Raw genomic sequence first — 9,451 nt, 5'->3', positions numbered from 1 at the left:
AGCAGTAGTGAGCTAGTTTTGGTCCATGGGCTGTAATTTGCTGGCCTCAGTTGTAAACTCCTTGAGCCTCGGTTTCCTCGTCTGTAGAATGGGCTTACAAAACCTCGCTGGCAGGGTAGGTGTGAGGATGAACTAAAATGATACATACAGAAGCTTCTGGCAAAAGAGTTCAAATATTGCTAATTCCTTGCATCCTTTCTATTTCTCCCAAAATTCAGGTGCAAAAACTCATGGACCATTTTGATCAGACAAGTTCCAGTGAATTGGCCTCCTGTACACATGTATACACACGCATGTACACACCCAGAATATATCTCTTTCTCTCTCTCTCCACTTCCCACATATTCTCTAGAAACCAATATATTCCTCCAAGCAGTGGTTCGGAGGCCAACTTGACCAAAGAAGGGAAGAGAGAGAGATCTTTTCTGGTTGCTCCGGATCTAGGAGGCCTTCCACCACTCTCACATCATGATCAAGCTAGGAAGAGAGTAGCAGGGGGCAGCATGAAGGTGTTTGCACGCTCCACGCAGCTGTGACACGCCCTGGAGATCGAGGGCGGATGAAGCTGGTGATCTGACTGAAGGTGAAGGAGAAAGGCCAGGTTGGGAGGGGCCCTGATAGAAATTCAGAGAAAAAGGAGTGAAAGAACAGAACAAGATGGGACAGAAGCGAATTAAGCCATAAAAACCTTTTTCCTTAGGACCCAAACCTCTTCTGGGCACATGTGCCAATATGACTTTCTGTCTTGGGATATGTCACTGGTTCAGAAGTTATTTCCAATGCACCGGGCAGAGATGGACCCCCTTCCACCTCATAATCAGACAAGCTCTGGTGAAGGGTTGACACGAATTTCTCATCCCACCGGGAAGACAGGACTTGGCCCAGTGAATTTACACAGACAGGACCTGAGCTTGGCCCTGTGGCTTCCTCACACGCCTCGCTGAGTGTGGCTTAGCTCTTTCCATGGGAAAATTCACCAAGTGAGAAATCTGGACATGTTACCTGAATACCCTGCACCCTCACAGCCACATTTAACCCAACAGAAACCATCTTACTTTTAATATTCTGATTTCGAGCTACCCTGGGCCCCAAGCTTATGCCACCTCTCCTCTTTCTGTGGAGGGGCCATTTTTATGAGCTTCTTTTCAAGGTCATAAAAAAAATTAAACGAAAGCCCTACCTTCTTTCCCTTTTCATGTACCCTGAACAGTTCTAGAGACATTTTCTAGAGAAAATAGAGCTTAATTTCTTGGAGGTGTTTTGTTGACAAGAAAATGGAAAGCATGTGTCCCCGCTTCGCTTATTGTACTTCCAAGTAATGAAAGTATTTAAGAAGGTACAATTATGATCTTGGCAAGCACCTGGGGCTCTTGGAACTGTTTTTTCACACTGAATAAACACTGCAGATAATCTGTTTACGTTACACTGTTCTGAAAAGCTATCTACAACAAAAGGCCACAACCATTCTTTAGTTTCCTTTTCTTGAAAGGAAAAAAAAATATATTGCACTAATAATTTGCTGAAAATGATTTCATTGTCTCCATTTTCACTCTTGCCAGGCAGAAACAGGTTTTGGTAAAGGAGTTTATGAGTTTTTGTTTTTTTTTCTGCCACTTTTAACTGAATAGTGTAATTCATTTTTTTCTAGTTACCTGAAATTCTTCTTGTTAACAATCCCTGGTGACTGAGGATTAGTAGCTTACCCTAAAAAATTAACTATAACCCACCTTTAAATAACGTGCCCCAAATTAATTTCATCTTCTCTATGTGATGAACTAAATGGTATCCTTAGTTTTGTTCAAACCTGGTACAGCTCCAGAAAAGAGCATACAATCCATTTCTCTTTGGGCCAAAAAAATTAAGAGACGGTAACAAGCCACTGAGTTAGGAAACACTAGTCCCCAAAATGCACATCTGCAGCTTGATCTGGTCAGAACCTTTAAATTGAGAATTATCTGCTTAATACAATAGGACAGATTAGAAAAATCTAGAAAGATAATATAGAAAGAAAAGAATAAATGGCATGTTCATCTGTTTTGCAATGTTGTAAGATCAGTGAGCAAGCTCCAGAAAGGGGAGAAGAGTGAGCCCTACAACGTCACATCCGAGGGATTCTCGAGGGATTCTCATCCTTACGTAGAGCGATCGATGGTCAATAGCCCAGCAGTTAAAAACCATTGTTTCACTTCTCACTCCATGAATTTATGTATTTTTTTTGGGGGGGTGTCACTCTAGGAGTTTAAAGATGGGTCCTCTATTGCCCCTGTAATGCAGGAGTTGGGGATGGTCTTAGTCCTTTCTGGGTTAGAGTGAGTCACTTTTTGTGATTTGCTTCAATCCAACTTCCTTGAGGACTATGTTCTCTATCTTTGCTCTTACTTAGATGTAGTGGCCACTAAAGGAGAGACCACCGGGACTTAAACGGCCTCTGTTGCCTTCAGGAAATGTGTTGGGGGAACCCCAGTGTCACAGGTTATGTGTCTAGAGTCATTCACCAGTAAAGGCAGAAAGAATTGAATGCTTTGTGATCTAGTCCATCCTTTTCAATTTGCCTGCGTAGGGACTGGGGTCTTGAGAGCTGAGGTCACACCAATGGGTAATGGCTCTGCCCATCCCAAGTAGTGCCCTTCGTTTCCACCTAGCTACCGCCTTTATTTTTATTTATTTATTTTTAAAGATTTTATTTATTTATTCATGAGAGACACACACAAGAGAGGCAGCGACATAGGCAGAGGGAGAAGCAGGCTCCCTGCGGGGAGCCTGATGCAGGACTCTGTCCCAGAACCCTTGGGATCACGACCTGAGCCAAAGGCAGACGCTCAACCACTGAGCCATCCAGATGCCCCTACCTCCTTTATTCAATGGTGAGTATCCCCGCTGTGCTCTGGGGTCCCTAAGCCTCTAACCACTAGGGGGCAAAACCAACCCTGCAGTCCTCTTAATTCATCCCAGCTGAGTGGGCCCCAGTCTCTCCGGCCCCTTCCCAAGAAGTCTCTCTTTCCAGTGATGTTTTGAATTAAGAAGTTGCAATAACATTCTCACAGTCCCCTTCAGCTCTGTGGGTTGGCCTCGCCGAAGGCTAAAGGAATTCACAGCAGCCCCCTGAACGGCCTGGGGCCTGTTTCTCCAACAGCTATACAGAGAGAAACCGGTGGTCAGAAATGACAGTCTGGTTCTACCCCTCATCCTAACACTTACCGCATCCCAGGCCGTTATCAAAGCAGAGGCAGGGAAGAGACTGTCTCTGCTTCCTGTTCCGTTGGGTGCGTGTGGATTGGGGGTAATCTGATGTCTCCGCCTTTTATAGCTAAAATAATTAAACCGATCAATTGTACCTTTAGAAGAGCCAGTGTAAGGAAGTACTTTCAGAAGGAATGTCAAACCGTCAAACCGGTGATGCTTTTGCACACTTACGTGGCCCCTTGGTACATGCCTGGTAAACTTCTATGTGTTGAATAATAAATGCATGATGACTGAGTGACTGTTATGAATTTGTTCTTGGGACGTTGGTGGGGTATGGAATGAAGAATTTATTAGCCCATCTTACAGATGAGAAGTGAAGCAGAGAGAAAGTGGTCATCCTTATTATTACTAGCAGCCATTCCCGGAGAGTAGCGTACACCTCAATGAGCCTTATTTAGAACGGCTCTGTTTGCAGAATATTTTCCCACCAAGGGCCTCCGCAGTGTCCTATATGGTCATTAAGAGTCGAGCGGACGGTGTGCTTCCCTACTCAGACATTCTAATCATGCCGGGAGACACTATGGACACCACATCCTCCCTAACTTGATGTGCAAAGAAGCACTCAACGGCCATTTACTTCCTCTGTTCTTCAGAAATTGGCAACTGCATCTCTGATGACTCAGGTGAGAAAAGATGTGGCACACCTGCATGAAAAAAAAAATGGGTGGGAAGGAAGGACTGAGTTTTTTGATAATAACTGGCCACTTCTCAGTTATTGGCAACATACTTTTTGTTCAATAAGGTTTGCCAACTGTGCTCACCATCTGAGAAGCTTTCAGGGATGTCTCTCTCCCTCCGTGGCTCTTTATGCTTGCCACCAAACCTTATCCATGTGTTCTTGGCAGGGTGTTAGAGACTAGAGCAGTGGTGCCTGGATGGCTCAGTGGGTTAGGCATCTGTCTTTGGCTCAAGTCATGATCCCAGGGTCCTGAGATGAAGCCTAGCATCCGGCTCTCTGCTCAGCAGGGAACCTGCTTCTCCCTCTCCCTCTCCCTCTGCCTGCCATTCCCCCTGCTTATACTCTCTCTCTGTCTGTCCATTGAATATATAAAATCTTTTTAAAAAGTTGTTCTTAAAAAAAAAAGACTAGTAGAGAATTCAGCCAACCTTCATCCTTGATCAATGATCATTTAACTTTTAGGCACTAGAATACTAGCCTATATATTTGATTGAAAAATAGAATGTTGACCCCAATCTTTTTTTTTTTTTTTTTTTTTGAGCACACTTCCCATGTGATTATTTCTGGTGTCGCTAGTCCTTTTGGACACAGATATTTGGCTACTGACTTCAAATTCATGTAGTTTCATTCAACCTGCAATGAGTGACAAGAAATCGGAGCTTTTCGGCCAAATGGAATTGGTCACGAAGTATAAGCCATAGATAAATTCTGATGAGTTTGGTTGCTGTCATAGCGTAAGCTACCTAACCCGACAGCAAGGTAAACATGCGAGCAAATAATTTTCAGTGGACAAACGCATAAAAGAGGAAGTGATTACTGCTCTGTAAATTGAGAGAGATTGTTAGGAGAGATTTCTCAGGGCCACAGCTGACCTGGGGTAGGAAGTGGAGGGCACGAACAGAGATTTGCCAGGTACAAGGTTGAGCAAGGAAATTCCAGGCCACGGGATGACATGCAGAAAGTCATGTTGCATTTGGGGAAATTTCAACTATTTTTATAGATATAGAATGAAGTGCAAGTGGGGAAGTGGAAGGAGGTGACATCTAAAAGGCAGATAGGCCTTAGTTCATATATTTCAATTTGCTTAGGACAGTCAGTGTACTCCTGTTGTCCTGGTGTATTATTAATAGTTTTCCCTTTTACTCACAAAGATATCCCAGTTTGGATGATAAATTATATGGCCACCCTATTTATATGTCATGATTATAAGGTTGGTTTTTATTTTATGGGTGATGGAGTCAATAAGAAGGAGGCAAGCTTAGACTTAAGGTTCAGAAATAATCCTTTCATAGTCAAGTTTTGCAGAGACTGCTACATGCCTCTAAAGATTCTATCTACCATTCTTTAAAAACAAGAACCCTAATGATTAGCCAGCCCAAAAGTATCTAGCTAAAAGATGTGCTTCCTTTGCAGCTCCTTATACCCATGTGATTAGGTTTTGGCCAAAGAGATGTGAGAATGTTACATGGAGCATCTGAAAAGTGTCTTGAAGGAGTGAAGGGGTACACTCCAGTGGATCACAAGCATATTTGAAATGCAAAGCCATAATCTAGAGGGAATCTAGGTCCTTGATGACTTACTGGACCCACCAGGGGAGCCCTATATTGCCTTTTTAAGAGCCCTTTATGTGGGAGATAAATACATTTCCCTTTTGTTTAGGTAGTGTTAGCTTGGATCTTTCCATAAATGCAGCTTAATGAACCGCTAACCTACAGGCCCATTCTTCACCGAGAATCTGCTACCATCAATCCAACAAGGAGGTGTAAGAAGCAATGATTTTGGCCCAGATCTCAAAGTCATTCTTTAATCCAACTTTATGAAGTTGGATTATAACTCCCCTAGGAGTTATTGGAGAGTTATTTGGAGAGTTTCACAAATAAAACTGATCATTCTGCATTTGTCTCCTTGGGACTCTTCTTCATTGATTAGAACCTGGAGGGGAGGTCACTCCTTTTAGTCAGAAAGCTCTCCTCAGAAACTTGGCTCTTTGGATTTGGTTTTGTGCATTTTAATAATTCAACTAAAAAAAAAAAAACCACCGTATTTTAAAGTGCTCTCTGTTGGCTGTGGAGTGAGAATGATCTTTAATGGGATGGGGGTGGGTATGGGATACAGAGAAAGCAAAGAGGGATAAGAAAAGGAGCAGACATTTACTTTTGAAGGAACAGCAGCATTCTCGACTAAATGGGGATCACCAGGAAAGTACTTTCCTGTGGACGGTCTGACATTTCTACCTATGCCGCTGGACTTATGGTATAAAAAGAGCAAAAGCAAGGAAGTACTCCCTTTAAGCAAGACTCTTGATCAGAGTAAATATGTGTGTGTGCATGTGTGTATACACAATTTAATATATACATATTAAAGCAGCCAAAAGAAGAGCTTAACGCAGGCAAGCAGTAAATGTAAAGAAACAAAAGTGGATCTAGCCAGATTATATATTAAATAAAAGGCAATGAATAAGCACTGAGTGAAATTTTATATGTGCGCATTACACCGAACCAGTCAAAGATTCTGACCCTTGGCACTGCAGAAATGATGCAGCCATCTTCTTCGTTCTGATGCTTTCAATAAAATCATTCCCAAGAGAGCTAGGGAAAAATTCACTCTCTCAATAAAATGTGAAACCGTCAGTATTATGAAAAAGCATACTAATAATTGGATAGTGTTCTGAAGTCACTTTCATAAAGCCTCCCTTTTCGCTTCCCTCCTCAGGTTTTAATATTGCCCAGTGAGTCCATCAGATCACAGGGGTTTTGGTGGAGATAGAAAGTTGTAGCATTGATTGGTGCCCTCGTGAGGTGCAGGTCAACAACGCGCATATCAACAGAGGTAACTTGATGAATAATGCACTCAGTTCCTAAACACGGCCCACCTGTGATGAATATGCTGCTCAACAGCCTCTACTGGGAACGAAGGAGTAAAGCCAGTGACTGGACCCCCTCCACTGAGGGAAAGGTAGGTCCAAAGGAAGAGGAGCCTTCGCTTCAAGTCACACTGAGCTCTACAGATGCTGGGCCACCTGATAGGAAGGGTGTTGTACTGGCAAAGGAGAAGGTTCTGGAAGTTAAAGTCTTGTCCGTGGCAACAAAACTGTACAGGAATGTGGGATTGGCCCAGAATGTTAAAGGCAAGACAAGTGTGCGGCAGCATCCAAGACGAATGAAAGTGTGCAGTCACAACAATTAGTACCAGTTGACAAGGTCTTTTAGAAACATGTCAGCAGAGGGAGTCCACATATGGTACCTCTTTTACACCTTTCCAAAGTGGGGAGAAGAGGAGGGATGTTGACAGTAAACATTCAAGACAAGGAAGATGAAGAATTTTTTAAAAGCAAACGTGCGAAAGGCAACTCTTCAGTTTCAGGATAAGCCAAAAGGAGTGAGCACTGTTGGTCTCGCCAGCTGTCAGCCTCACGGTTGGGTTCCCAGAGTCCCTTTCCGCTTGTCCCTGTCCTGCAGGGCAGATCACCCCTGGCACTGCTCAGTGGGTCACTGGTCCAAGCATCCAGGCATTTCGTCCAATGGCTTCACTGGGCTCTTCCTTAATCTCCCATGTCCTCTTCCATACCTCATCGTCCACTCCGCCATCCTGGGCTGATCAAGAGATTCACTCAAGGCAGTGCAGAGGATGCACTATTATGCTCCACCCCACTTCCTACCTGTAAAATCAGGTTGACACAGATATCTGCAATAAGACTACGAAGGGAGAGGGGCAAATGTGCTGTGCGCATCGGGCTGAGGGTAGTCTGATGATGGTGGAGATGTGGAAACAGTGGACTGCAGACCTAGCAGAGTCTCAGGCTGGTTGTAGTTCTCACAGTTTGAGTCAGGAAGTATGGGCCTTCTTCCCATGTTACACTCCCAAGAGCAGGGCCCATGGTGATGTGCTCCCATTTTTGATATTTTGATGACCAAGGTGTTTTCCCTACCACCAACACTAATTAGATGGGTTAAAAAATTGAGCCAGTTGTGCTAGAGAAGCTTGGAGGTAAAGAGAAGGAGTTCTTGTGGGAAGAACTGAAACACAAGCCATTTGCTTCTCTCTTCCCGGCCACTCTGCTGCACCAGGAGCTGCGCACGGCTATCTCCCCACGCACCCAAGTGGCCAAAGTGTTAGGTGAACTACTCTTAAATTTTTAAGCCAATAGTGCGGTCGAATTTTGGATTCCATGTTGTTTTATTCCTTCTACTCCTGGGGTCACATGGTCTGTTTATTCCTCTTCCTTTCAGGTCTCCAGAATATTCGTCAAAGTGTATATGCTCGGAGTTCTGAAATAATAGTGCTTGGAGGCAATACGTCCTTGAGGGAAGACTTTACTCAACTCTTCCATTGGAGCTACAAGAACTTGAATTGATAAGTCTCTGAGTAGAAGGAAGGGCTGCTTGACATGATCTCCACTTGTTTAAAGGTGCACTTACTCTTGAGGAAGAAGACCTGAAAGAGTGCCAATTCCTAAAATTCTTTCTTTGGTCTTTGCTCTTCTTCATTGGGTCTGCAGACCAGCTGACCTTGTTCTCTCAGAAAACCAGAGAGAGCAATCTTTCTTCTTAATCTGGTCAGAAGACTGACTCATCCACTTGTGTGAAGGAAATCAAAATGAATGCTGGGAGGAGCTTGAGGCACACGGGGATGTTTGCCTGTGACCTGAAAAGAGAAGTGGATGTTCCCAGCGACGAAGGGTTGGAACACAAGCTCTGGTCATCTCCGCCAGGGACAACTGAAGTAGAGCCCTCTTTGTCCATACAGCAGCCTCCAAAACAAATAAAGCTGCTGCGGGTATGAGGAAAGTTCTTACACAGGTGCCTCTCAAGAAGCAGTTGTCCATGTGAGTCATGGGGGAGCTGCTTGGGGCCCGGAAGAAAGCTTTTCCGTGTCTTTCCAGGTAACTATAGCTACTCTTGCTTCAGGCTCAGCAGAGGGCCTTATGGACCTCGGGCTCCTGATCTATAAGCCGTGGCTCTTAGACAAGGGCAGTATCTCTGAAGTTATGTTCTTCAGAGAAGTGGTCCTACTGGATGCTTCGTGGAAAAGCAATACAAAGGTTTTAGGACTTGGTGGGAAATCAGAGACCTCCTGCAGGCATGTGACAAAACCACAGGATTTGGGAGAGTCACTGAAACTTTCAGCTTTGGCTTCTTCTTTCTGAAAATGAAGTTGGAAGATGGAAAGCGAACATTAATTTCTCCAAAGCCCCCTTCATCTTTAGATGTTCGCGACTAACATGCTGTCATTTGTTCCACATACATGCTTTGTCCGTGTCCTTGGGTGAGAATAAAATGCTCTTTCCAAGAAAGATCGGTCCCCTCGGTGTACACGTTTGCTTTTGCAGTTCTTCTCACCAAGAAACCCAGAGCCCAGACATTCAGGAAATATGTAGGCAGGGATGGGTCATTTGAGGAGATAGCAAAGCATCTGCCTTGTTTCTTATTGTAAAATGGAAAGTAGGAAGTTGACCCACTTCGAGAAATGTTTGTTATGTCCCTACCATTCAGGGCTCTGAGTCAGTTCTGATAATGCCATCTTGCATTT

Source organism: Nyctereutes procyonoides, unplaced genomic scaffold (assembly GCF_905146905.1).
Source record: "Nyctereutes procyonoides isolate TBG_1078 unplaced genomic scaffold, NYPRO_anot_genome, whole genome shotgun sequence".
NCBI classification, from domain to species: Eukaryota; Metazoa; Chordata; class Mammalia; order Carnivora; family Canidae; genus Nyctereutes; species Nyctereutes procyonoides.
This window is presented reverse-complemented; position numbering follows the sequence as displayed.